Source organism: Typopeltis vanoorti, chromosome 2 (genome assembly GCF_054136105.1).
Source record: "Typopeltis vanoorti isolate ZY-2024b chromosome 2, IOZ_Tvanoo_1.0, whole genome shotgun sequence".
NCBI lineage: Eukaryota > Metazoa > Arthropoda > Arachnida > Uropygi > Thelyphonidae > Typopeltis > Typopeltis vanoorti.
This window is the reverse complement of record NC_143550.1, coordinates 183,190,900-183,203,888: the sequence shown is the minus strand read 5'-3', so window position 1 is coordinate 183,203,888 and position 12,989 is coordinate 183,190,900.

Genomic DNA, 12,989 nt, shown 5'->3' with positions numbered 1-12,989 from the left:
AGGCAAACTGGCCCTGTGAACACACGGATTTACAGCCATAAATATTTAACCCCCCAGGAGGGGGCTGAACTCACCCCAGTAGGGACGGGGGAGAAAAGGAAGGAAACCCCAAACGAATAAATAAATAAATAAATGCGCTCTTCTGTTTGATTTAAATTTTTCGAAACTACTAAATGGATTTCTAAAAATTAAGCCAAAGGGATTAAGCAAAGCAATTAAGTCCATGATGTTCTTTTATTGTAAGTACGGAGAAAATAATAACAGGATTTAAGAAACAGAATTTCGTTAATGGAATAAAAAAATTAAGTTCAGTTGTTAAATTTTTATCAAGAAATACTACATCTGCATCATCTGCATCATGCGATATCACCACAGATGACGTACTAGTGGTTGCAGGAAACGAAGATTATCTCGACATCTATTCTTCACATTCTAGCAGATATGCAGCAGTTTCAACGAAAAGAGTTACTATATTATTGATTAAATGACAAAGTTGAATCAATAAATTTATAAAACTTTTTCTGGAAAAAACAGAGAAATGAAAAACTGGTAATTGCAAAAGATCAAATCAGATGCAGATTAGAACTAAATGGGAAAATATTGGAACAAGTGATGAATGTTTTAGAATAACTGTGAATGAAGAGTGAAAATATATGACAGGATGAAGTAAAACAATAATCTCTGAAGGCTAATAAAATATCCGGATGTCTAAATTCAACTATATGGAAAACTAAAGATCTAACCGAAGAAAAAAAAGAAAAAAAAGAAAAGTCAGAACATATAAATCAGTAATCTGACCAGTATTGTGACATGCATATGAAACAAGAATAAAACATCAAAAATACAATTTAGAAATACGTGGAATGAAAGGATATTAAAAATAGTCAAGAAAATAAATTTAGTAGAGCAAAATTGGAAAGTTTTATGAAGATGCTCACTACAACGTATCAACGCAGCGACACAAAAAAGACAAATTCGGAAGGGAATCAACACGATGACTCAAAAACTGTCTGAAGTGACCAAAAGCAAAATAACCATTTGGTTTGGTCTACCAAAATAATGAACAGGCTTCCTGAAAGACTGAAGATGAAGCTTAAAGCGGAAAGAATAAGAAATAGGAAGAATCCATCGTGAGAGATTGCACGATATTTGCAACTGGTTGTGGGATGGCTGTAAAAATTGAATTACATTAAATGCATGGAATGTGAATCAAGAAGAAAATCAGATAAAATTCCAAATCACCTTCCATAACTTCACTACAAAAATCAGATGTGATGTGAGAAAAAGGAAAAAATTAATTCCCTAATTAATTAAAATCCGCTTTTAGCTGATGACCCACAAGCGTCTCTGATTTTCAAGCTAAAAGATGTGGTTTAAATCCTAGTGAGCGTGAAAAGTCTTTGGAGCGAGAGATGATTTGGTCTTCAGAGCGGAGGAATTGGATGATGTAATCCACCCACGCGCCGACATACTAATGTACGCTAGATGTTCTGCGTGAGAGTCAAGAATGTAGTTTCCTATTCAGAGCTAAGGAAGATCAGTTGCTTCAACCACCGAAGAAACACATCAGTTCTTGATAAAAAGATTTTTAAAAAATGTTATTTTTAATATTCTATTCATTTAAGTAGTAGAATTGTTTACGTAGAAGTTTTTCTGTATTATTGTAGTTCTCTCTCTCTCTCTCTCTCTCTCTCTCTCACACACACACACATAAACGCTCTCACTTCTTACACTCGCTATCCCTGGTGATAAAACTCCGTAAAAAACGTGCTGACTTACAGTTCAATCAATTATAGTACACGAAAGAACGAATGCCTGCCTGCCATATTTTAATTGAGAATGTGTTGATGGTTTCGTAAGAATGTTAAAGGGATTTGTTTTCGTTAGTTTTGTTGCCGATGTTTCTTGCAAAGTGGATTTTAATCATGTGCTAGGAAAATCGAGGAGCTTAAAATAAACGGAGAGAATTTGCTCGAGTATCTATCTGGGGAAATGCGATAACTGAAGGCTGGAATTTTAAAGCAGAGAAAGAGAGAGAGAGAGAGAGAACCAAAAAAAGGAAGATTATGTCGTCTGTATTCAGTGAGATGATTGGATAAGGGAAGGAATGAATAATAGAGCAGAACACGCGCGATACTAGAAAAAGAACCTGGCAAGAACATAATGAAGTGATCACCAAGCGATAGAAAGTTGAAGCTAAACAACACAATGAAAACACAGAAATGGAAAATTGTTGAAAGAATTACGGAGGTAATTCTTTCAACAATATCGTTGAAAAAAATACCGTTCTTAGGTAAAAAAAAAAAAAAAAGCTTTTAGGTAAGAGCGAAACGTTGTGTCTAAGGAGGAAAGGACGCATTTCTGTTGTTGCGCTTTAATTATTATTTATTTTATTTTCCTGCCATTAGAATAGTCCAGAATTCTTTCAGTTTGAAAGAATTCTTGACTATTCTAATTGGATGAAATTCAAAAACTGAATTTCATCCAATGCGACACAGAAACGCATGCGTACTTTCTGTTCTAAGAAAGAACTTTGGCAGACGATTCCAGTGCAATGCAGTAGTTTATTCATCTAGTGGGTATAAAAGACAGATTTAGATGAAATCTGATATTTTGGGGATCTTTACTAAAATTATGGTGCCAATCTACTGTACTTTAAATCGGAAAAGTTTAATACACAAAAGGATATGAATTATAGAGTGACACAGCAAAATTTCTTCAAATTACTGTCATAACAACGAATAAAATATCTCAATGAAAGAAAGACGAGATTATTATTATGACAATACCAAGATCATGAAGTGTGCGCATGGGCAGACTAGAAAACGAAGTATCATTAATATATTATATATTATATTAATTACAGAGTGATTCAAATGTCGCAAACATCAACGTTACTGAGCGGCATCGGTGTTTCAATTCTAATTATTCGTTTCGCCTATAGATGGCACCCTAGAACTATTGGCCACTATCGGGTAATCTATTCTTCAAATGTCGGGTATTGGGGGCACATTGCATAATTTTGTTTATGAGGAATGCAAAACGGTTCTTTTCCAGGAGAAGAATTGTTATTTTGCCTGTTTTTCTTGATGACAAACATCACTGAAGCAGTCAGTAATTCCATTTGGAAGAGTGGCTTCCATTTTGATAAAAACATCACGTGCCTGCGTTCAAGAACGTGGCGGCCATTTTGAACATTTGCTTTAGTAATGTTATTTATTTTTGCCCTTGTAAAGATACGGTTATAAACTTTGTGTTTAGCCATTTAGTTCTATAAAGTTTGTCAGTAATTTTGAAAACATAAAGTTTGCTTTATGATGTGCGGAGCTTGGGATCACTCTGCACAAAAAGAAAAAGTATAATTCATTGTTAGATTAGCTGGTTTCGTTATTAAAATCCTGAAATATTTATGGAGTGTTCTGTAAAAAATGACCATGCTTCAGTAATTAAAAAAATATTGAAGCGATGTCCAGGTCTCTCCTAGTCTACGCATCTCAAAGCATGTATCTGAGTGGAGACCGAGCCCGATTAAACAGCTTTGCTTAAATCTAAATTTAACCAACGAAAAAAACTCAATAAGCTGTTTATTGCCAATTTTTCCCCTTTCTAAAACTTACGTTTAATGATTCTAACGTATTCAACAGCGCCTTGTAGTCATGGCCGAGCAGCTGCTTCCCCAACTTATGGATGGTTGATCGTTGTGTCTGTTGTTGCTGTGTCTGATGCACTAGGACAGAAGTGAGAAACCATGTGGAATAGGTAATCAGCAGCACTCTTACTACACATATATAAAAAGAGAATTTCGAGAAAAAAACAGTAATTAAAATAAATGTATTTGTAAAAGCTGTCTAGAATGCAGACAGCTTTTAAAATATTAATTGAAGCATTTGGTGTTCTCAACCGACAGCAAATCCTTCTACCCATGAAATCACGTATCGTTTTATGAGATCGTTTTACACAACAAGAAATCTGTAGACCTTTTAATTGGGTTTTCATTCGGTAGCGCAAAGATGGTACAAATGCATAAACGAAGCAATAAACGAATAGTCCGATGGAAGGTAAGCAAACAAAAGATGGATTGTGTATTAACTGGATGGAGCGAATAGCTGATTACAAACGGAAATTTGTTTTGAATTGGAATAAGAAAGCACATGATGATGATGGCGATGGAAGCGGATTTTGAAGTGAACGAACAGACTCTTCTCATCAGTGTGTTGCTCAAGTACTTGATCAACCGATGGGGAAGAAATTTGCACTTCAAAGGCTTCATATTGTATCTCCGAACTATTTGAAAGGCCAGGGTTGAATTCAGTGTATATACAGAGGTTGAAAGACTTTCTTGGAATCTAAAATCGGGAGAAGATATGAAGAAAACGAGCCTTAAACGCAGGCGTTGATTACCCTGACAAAATATCACCATGGGATGCATATTTTTCTACTGGCTGAAATTGATGAATATATACTGGAATAAGTGCGCATACTTTTCCATGGATGCAAACGTTTAATGAAACTGAACAGCAATTTTTAGGGAAGTAGTAATAATCTACAAACGCAGAACAAATGCTGCGAGATTTGAATATCCCTAACTCAGCAATTCTCAACACAGTTAAAAAGCTGCCTTAGTTTGGTTACACTGTACAAATGAAACCGGACAGACTTCCTCGCTTGGTATTTGAGGGCACCAGGAAGGGTACAAGACCCAGTGGAAGACCAAGTTTAACATGGCATAAAGTTCCTTAGAACTGCATTGGATTTTCACAGCTGGTGGCAAGTGAAAGAACTTGCTTTGGACAGAGAACCGTGGAAGGCTGTTATCCATGTGGGACTCAACTCGTCTTGGGGACTGAAGAGAAGAAGACAGAGAAAGAGAGTAAGAATTTGTTTCATGTATGAATGTCGTTATCTCTGAAGATGCTATGTACTTTCAGCGGATAAGTCTGTCTGTTTGGTGCATTACTTCGAATGCGTAAGCAACCATCAGACTCTTTTTGTATATTTGACCCTCCTTCGAAAGACAAGAATTCGAATCCTGTCCAGGACGCCAGGAACCATTCGCAGGGCTTTTTAAGTGATGATGAGTTATTCAGTCTCATACGGTGAGAAGGATTTTTATCTCCCTAAAACTCCGTCTTTTCATCGCGCAAAAATAGATAAACCGGCGATAAAAATGTAAGCGTGCAATTAAGAGGCATCGGCCATAATTCTAACTAAATCTATCCACACTCATAAAAAACAAACCACCCTTCTTGACGGATTTCATGATATTTGAAACATAAGCTCAACATTGACGTCATACATCACTATATATTATAAGCGAGAATAAATAAACCGTGCACAATATTTGTACTGGAGGTAGTTGTCAATTAGTCCAGTGCCGACTGTGTTAATGTTAGGTCACCGAAACTGCCACCTGCTAATCCCATTAACTTTGCACGACAATAACAGCAGCAACATTGAATTTTCATGGGTGCAGCAGCATAAGCAGCTTGCAATATCAACATTTTGATATTGCAAGCTGTGGAAACCATATAAAAAAGTTAATTTCTGCAAGCCTATTATTATTATTTATATTTTTTTAATCATCATAATTTCTAACAGGCACTGAAGCTCTATGACCCTCCAAGTATCCCTCGATTTCGTAATTCGAGGGTAAGATGGTGGTTAGTCCTTTGCCTATAAGTATTCTTTGTCTGTAAATCTGATGGCCGGTTTGCGGGATGAAAAAAAACTGAGTCTCTGGGGGCGGGGGATACACTGCCACCTGTGTATGAGACCGATTAACTCACCTCCAGTAAAAAGCCTACTTTGCATCCTAGACAGAATTGGAACCAAGGTCTTTCCATCCATAGGGCTTCGTCTGTACTGACCTGAACTAAGGAGGCTCTTTACACACTTCTATTGGAACAGGTGGAGAAAGAGTCTTTCATGTCTTTCTTTCTGCTAATTAAGCTAATTTTACTTGCATCCACAATGACAAATATAACACTTAAACTCTGAATCCAATTCGCACTTAAGAGTGCTGTTAATGTGTGCGTTTGCGTGGATGCATGCTGGACATTTCCGCCTGTTCTGCTGATACTTTGTTAAAGGAGATCGAGACATGTCGCATCCTCTTGAAGCTCACCAACAGTGGCGGCTCGTGGCTTGAAATCGTTGGAGTGCTGCAACTTTCGAAATATGCATACACACTATAGTATAGTGTATACGTGTTTGGATAAAATATCAAAATTATGGTAAAAATTAAAAAAAAATTAAATATGAAAAAATATTGTTTATAATCGATAAAATTATACAGTTTGGTATAATTCAAAATTACTTAAAAATAAAATCCATTCCTTTAATTGTAATTAAAGGAATGGATTTACAATTTTTGAACATTACAATTAAATCCTTAAATTGTAATGTCCAAATATTTAAAGGAGACGGAGTAAACACGATAAGCACTACGAACACCATTACTGGTACAAACTGCATTTAAACACTAGTGGAACTGCGCGATAGACAGTGCCATTACGCTAATAGCTCGCATCTCACTATGTATGCTTGCGCGCGTAGCAATATGACACTGTGGTAAACGCAGTGCTGCTAGCGCCCTCCTAAGTGCTGCAAGATGGATTTTTATTATTTTTATACAAAATAAGAGAGTTGCATAGGATTGTTGACGATAAAATTAAATATTACAAGCAAATATAAATAAATTAATAAATATATTTATATATCGAGAAAAATTGGGGGTGCTGCAGTTCCGCAGTGCCTACGCACGAGCCTCCCCTGCTCGCCAGTGAGACTTCTCTGAGCTTCGTTACTTTTCTTTGTTTGCTAGAAGGGAAAATTTCGTAAGTGTATAAACATATAACAAAGAAGCAGCGACTGTTTTGAATTTCCTTACTACGATGAGAGTTTCTTGAAATTTCTTACGGAATTCGCAGCTTCACTCGTGTGTGCGTATGTGTTTGCACGAGCGCGTCAACATGCTACGCAGCACAACTTCTTTAATGATGTGGCCGCTGCTTGCGACAAACACCACCAAATCGGAAAATTTCTGTCGTCTTTGTAGACTTCTTCGGCAACTGCCGGGGTATTAAAAATCAAACGCGTTGGCGACGTTTATTCCGTGCTTGTGCATGCAGAGTTTCCTCTCTCGCGAGCTCCTTTTCCGATTTGCAGCTCCGAATGTGGCAACCCTCGCATCTCCTTATTGCTTGCACGTCTCGCAGGGACGCGTCTCCAGAAGGCTTTTTTAAACCGACTTAAGGGAGATCCGTCGGTAAACATGTGCCGCTTTCTTCCGTAATTATTTTAGCGGAAGTAACGGCGTCCTGCAATTTCCTGTGCTACTTTGCGAAGAATGGAAAGGCAGCCTTTGAAGGCATAGACGCGAAGACGCTTGTTGATTCCCAATTGGAAAGACGCTGCCGGAATCATTGAGTGGTTTCAGGTTGCGATTATCACGAGCCTTGAGACGATCTGTGCCAGCAGCGAGAGAAAAAAAAAAAAAAACGATTGGCGCAGATAAAAACAGTTTGTAAACTAAATAATGTTATCGGTTAGGACCAGATCATTTACTTGGGGAAGAATCAAATCACGGGTTCTTCAATAAGCATTTATTAAGCTGCATTAATATCTTCTTAATGGCACATCCGATAACAGACACACTCAAACCACACATTTATAGTAAAATGCACACTGCTCTGCAAAATATATATGAACACTCATTTTTTATAATACGGAGTATCAGCGACAAATCAGATGGCACACTAGTGCGTAGAGGCAAGAGAATGAATACAAAATAACTACACAGCACCGCTAAATCGGACTTGGTACGCAGCAGTCTGATTTGGCAGATACATTCGCCATCAATCAGTTTTGCAATTCGTCCAAATTAGGGCATCCAACATCAAATCATTCAAAATGAAAAGATGGGCGTGAAAAGAAACAGATAAGGTGATCACTCAAACTGATGAAAACCGACATAAGAATTCTGAGAAGGATTGTTCGTTCTTTCTTTTCATTAGTTGATTCTCTCAACTCAGGAGTTCACATCTGTAGAGAAATTGGTGTGAACTCCTCAATACGTCACGGCATGGATGGATTCCGTTTCCATGGAAGAATGATTGCATGCAGATCACTAATTAAAGCCCAAAGAATGTCCTGCTTCGACTTTCATGAAGTGGAGCCTGCCGTAATTGTACAGTAGACTATTGGAAAACTGTGGTAGTGAGCAACGAATCATGACAACCCTCATCAAATACGATGGATATGTTCGGGCACGAAGAACTGCTAAAAGAACATTCTTTATTGTTTTGGTGCGAGGAAGCGTCTAGTTTCGACTAAAAAGCCCTTTTCGTAATGCCCAGACAAATGAGAACAATATTGCCGTGACACTGTGGATAATCGTGCAGCGCCTACAGGGTGAAGGTTCTGTGCAGTTGATGCCACACAGCAGAGAGAGAGGAAATGTGAGTACGAAGGTTAGATACATACAGATTCGATACTATGTTGGTACTGTGAGGAGAGTTGGAAGATATCCACACGTTCATGTCTTTATTAGAGGAATTGAATGCCCCTTTGTTAACAAAATGGGACACAACATCCTTTTTAATCATTCAACATTTAGTGAAAAGTATATATATATATATATATTAGGATAACCAAGTAATTTTATAAACTTGGTTATTTTAACTCCTAATCCCAAGTATGCAAACAATTAAGTTTGCGCCTGAAACAAAGTTCAAGTTTAAAGATGTTACAACACCAGGGAAACTCATTGTAAAGGTGGATAAAGCACTGATCACTATTCTTAGTATTTTCACATAATGCAAAGCACATCTCACTAGAATATGTTTACTGCAATGCATTATGGGTGGGGTCACTACCCAGACCGGTTTCAACCTTTTTTGAGGTCTCCTCAGTGAGTAGCTAGACCCTAAATACCAAAGTTATAGTAATACGGAGCCTTATCAACTTTACCTATAGAAGTCGCAACAAGGTGTTTTAATTTTTAATAAAAATCTCTGGAGGAGATATAGATGTAATAAATTTTTTCTAGTGAGATGTGCTTTACATTATGGGAAAATACTAAGAATAGTGATCAGAGCTTTACCCACCTTTACAATGCGTTGCCCTGGTGTTGTACCATCTTTAGACTTGAACTTTGTTTCAAGCGCAAACTTAATTGTTTGCATACTTGGGATTAGGAGTTAAAATAACCAAGTTTATAAAATTACTTGGTTATCCTAATATACAATATCCCGAAGTTAAAAAATTTATTACATATATATATATATATATATATATATGCATTAAAGATACCAAGCAATTTTACAAACTTGGTTTCAATCCTTTTTCCCAAGTAAGCAAACAGACAAGTCAAGTTTGCGCTTGAATATAGTTCAAGTCTGAGGCAACTCCTAGCAAAGGTGGATTAAGTTCCGATCATTTTCCTTAGTATTTTCCCTAATGCAAAGCACATCCCCTTGCGAAGATGTATGATGCTATGCATTAAAGGCAAGGGTCACTACCCAGACTGGTTTCGACCTTTATTGAGGTCTCGTCAGTGGGAGGCAAACCTAAGAATGCTAAGATTGACAATTGACAATTGACATTTATGTCTTTAGGGGTGAAGCTAATCTGTTGTGGTTACAGTGAGGATAAAATTTACGAGCAGTTTGCTCGCCCTGAATGGGCATGGAGATTATGTATCGCTATAGGAGGCTAATATAGCTTTTGGTGTTCTATATTTGAAAATGTCCGCTGCCTCGTATGCTGTAGCTTGTTGAACCAAATCGTTGGGATGTGTGGACGTCTTTAGGAAAAACTTGGATGCTAAGGATTGTAGAAAAGAGAAAATATAGGGAATATTTGTGTCTCTATGGAGTTGATTATTTCTAACATACTACGGGGCGTTCAGAATCATTATCAAGCACTTGTTCTGCACTCGTTGCATCTTGATAATGTTAGTATTAGAGGTGTGGCTCCAAGCTGGAGAGGCATAGGTGATTATAGGACGAATCGTCATCTGGTATAGTTGCAATTTGATTCTGTTACTGAGCTTGCTATTTCTATTAATTAGTGGATAGATCTGAGCTATGGCTTTAGATGCCTTTGCGCACGAAGACTTGATGTGTTGGTTGAAAGATAGCTTTTTCTCGAGAATCACACCCAGGTAATTTGTTTCAGTCTGCCAGGGAATTTTAGTATTGAATAGTAACACATCTCCTGCAGGAAACATTGGCCTTTTTGAGAAAAGAACGGCTGATCTTTTCAGGGGGTTGACTTCTAATCTCCACTTGGAGAACTAACCCTCTAGCTTTAGAAGGTTTTCCTGAAGCTTTCTGGTAATGAAATGGGGTGTGAGAGATCTGGTTAGTATTGCCGTATCGTCCGCATACAGGGCCAAAATGGAAGTCATCGGATTGTGTGAGATGTCTGACATGTATACAGAAAACAGCAATGGAGCCAGTTGAGATCCTTGCGGCACTCCAGCAAAGATATGGCGCTGGGACGATGTAGAACCGCTGATTTTAACTCGCATTGATTTATTCTGAAGAAATGAATGGATTAGATGAACCATTTTTAGTGAGGTACCGGCTGAGATCAGTTTGTGCAGGAGTCCAAAATGCCAGATTTTGTCAAATGCTTTGGATAGGTCTAGGAAAACAGCTGCTGTGCACTGGCGCCAGTTGTAACTGATGGTGATGTATTGGACAATTCTGTGGATTTGCTGGGTAGTACTATGGCGTTGCCGAAAACCAAACTGTTCTTTAGAGAGGATGTCTAGGTCATTTACTGAGGTTTGGAGTCGTGAGAGGATGACCTTCTCGGCAACCTTACACAGATTTGAGATGAGACTGATTGGACGATAATTTTGCGGTAGGTGTGGATCTTTGCCTGGCTTATGTATAGGAATTACATCAGCCAGTTTCCAGGTGGAAGGATAATAGTGAAGTCTTAAGGTTGCATTTATTATACTGGTCAGGTGCACTACAGCTTTTCGAGGCAGCAGCTTGATCACCCTGTTTGAGATGCCGTCTGGTCCAGCAGCTTTATTGTTCTTAAGTTTTTTAATAATATCATATAATTCAACAGGTGATGCGGGTGCAATATGGTCAGCACTGGTATCTGGGAGATTTAATGCATGCCTGACCTGTCTGTGGATTTTGTACAAGTGATTGAAGTTTAAGTTCTTATAAGAAGGTTTGCACTGCTCCTCAAGATTTTTTAGTATAGCTTCTGCCTTATCTGTATCTGTGTGGACTAGGCCCTGGTTTGAGATTATGGGGGAGGGATCTGTTTTCATTTTTGATGTTTCTCAGTAACCCCCAGATAGAGTGATCAATAGGTGAGGCTAACCTTTTATCCCAAACTTAGTTTCTGTGAGTTTTAAGTGCATCTCTTACTGCTCCATTCAGTCTATTAAGCACTGTCTTGCGCTGAGGAGTGCGAGTGTTACGAAATCTCTTCCTAGCTCTGTTCTTCTCTCTCTGATCAGGTCCATAATATCCTCAGGTAAACGACCAGGCTTGGGAACTGCTATGGCGGACTTAATCTGTTGAATGAGGCTAGTGACTGCAGATTCTTCATCTTCTGGTGTGCATATGTGAGGGACGGGTCCAATTTGATCCCTAAGTGCTTTAGGCAGTCTCTCCCACGATATGCCTGAATGAGAGGGAGGAGACAGGCATTCTTGTTCTCCCAATTGCAGTAGAATTGGGTTGTGATCCGACGACAGCTCTTTTAGTGATTTAAGGCTGTGCTGTACTTTAATGTCTTGCAGGATAGCTATATCCAGGATGTCAGCAGTGCCAGACGTACTGAGATGAGTTGGTTCGGTAGGTCCAGCCACAACAGCATAGTTTGATCCTGTGTAGCTAGAAAGGATGCGACCATTGTTATTGGTAGTTTTACTGTTCCAAGCAGTGATGTTTTGCATTGAAGTCTCCAGCGATGACGACCGGTCCTTTTACTCCAAGGATGGCATCCAGATCTGAGGTTAATAATGTCTTTAATGGAGGGTTGTAAGCGGAAAAAATTTTTAGGTTTCCAATTGAGTTTGTGAGGACATTAATTCCTGTGATTTCGAGGTTAGTGGTTGTAGGGTTGGTTATTGAATGATGACTGATATAGTTTTTGATAAGGATAGCTGTACCTCCACCTCTATACCCAAGTCTCTCGTTTCTGTAAATTTGATACCCTCTGATGTTTAGGGTGTCAGCAGGCCTCAGGTAAGTTTCATTGATTAGAAATATATCTGGGTTGTATCTATTATTGAATTCCTGGATTTCTGACAGTTTATTTTTGATACCATTGGCATTCTAAGCAATAATCCTAAGAGAATTTGTGGCGATTTTTTCCCTATGCATCAGAGAGTGCAGATAATATGGATTGGGTTTGCTGTAAGAATATTTTTGTAACACTTAGTGATGGATTTGAGTTGCTGAAATCCTGCAGCATGTTTGCAAGAGAAGAGGTGATAATAGCTGATAGATTCGAATGTGAATTATCCAGGTTCTGGGTTTGTACTATTTGTTTTGAGCAGACCACATCAGCATATGTTCTCGCTTGATGTTGAAGATTCAGATTCTTAAGGGGCTCAGTTAATGATGGGCGAGCACCTGTTGTCGTGATCTCATTCTTGGAGGACTGAGGAGCCTGAGCTTCAGGAACTCTCGCACTAGATGACGAGGTAGACCGATGATTTGGATCGCTCCATCTATTTTTGGGGTGATGTATACACCCTCTATAATTAGCAGGGTGAGGACCCCCCCACAATTAGAGTACTTAGCCGGGGTGGATTTTGGCTTGGCGCAGGTGTTTGTGGGGTGATTCTCGCCACATTTTCGGCATCTGAACTGAGCTTTGCATAGCTTCTGGGCATAGCCAAATTTTTGGCATCTGTGGCACTGCCCAGAAGATGTTTTCTTTCTCAATGGTTATTGGGTTATTTTGAGTCCACAGATTGATTTTAGATTATAGATGTCTTTGTAAAT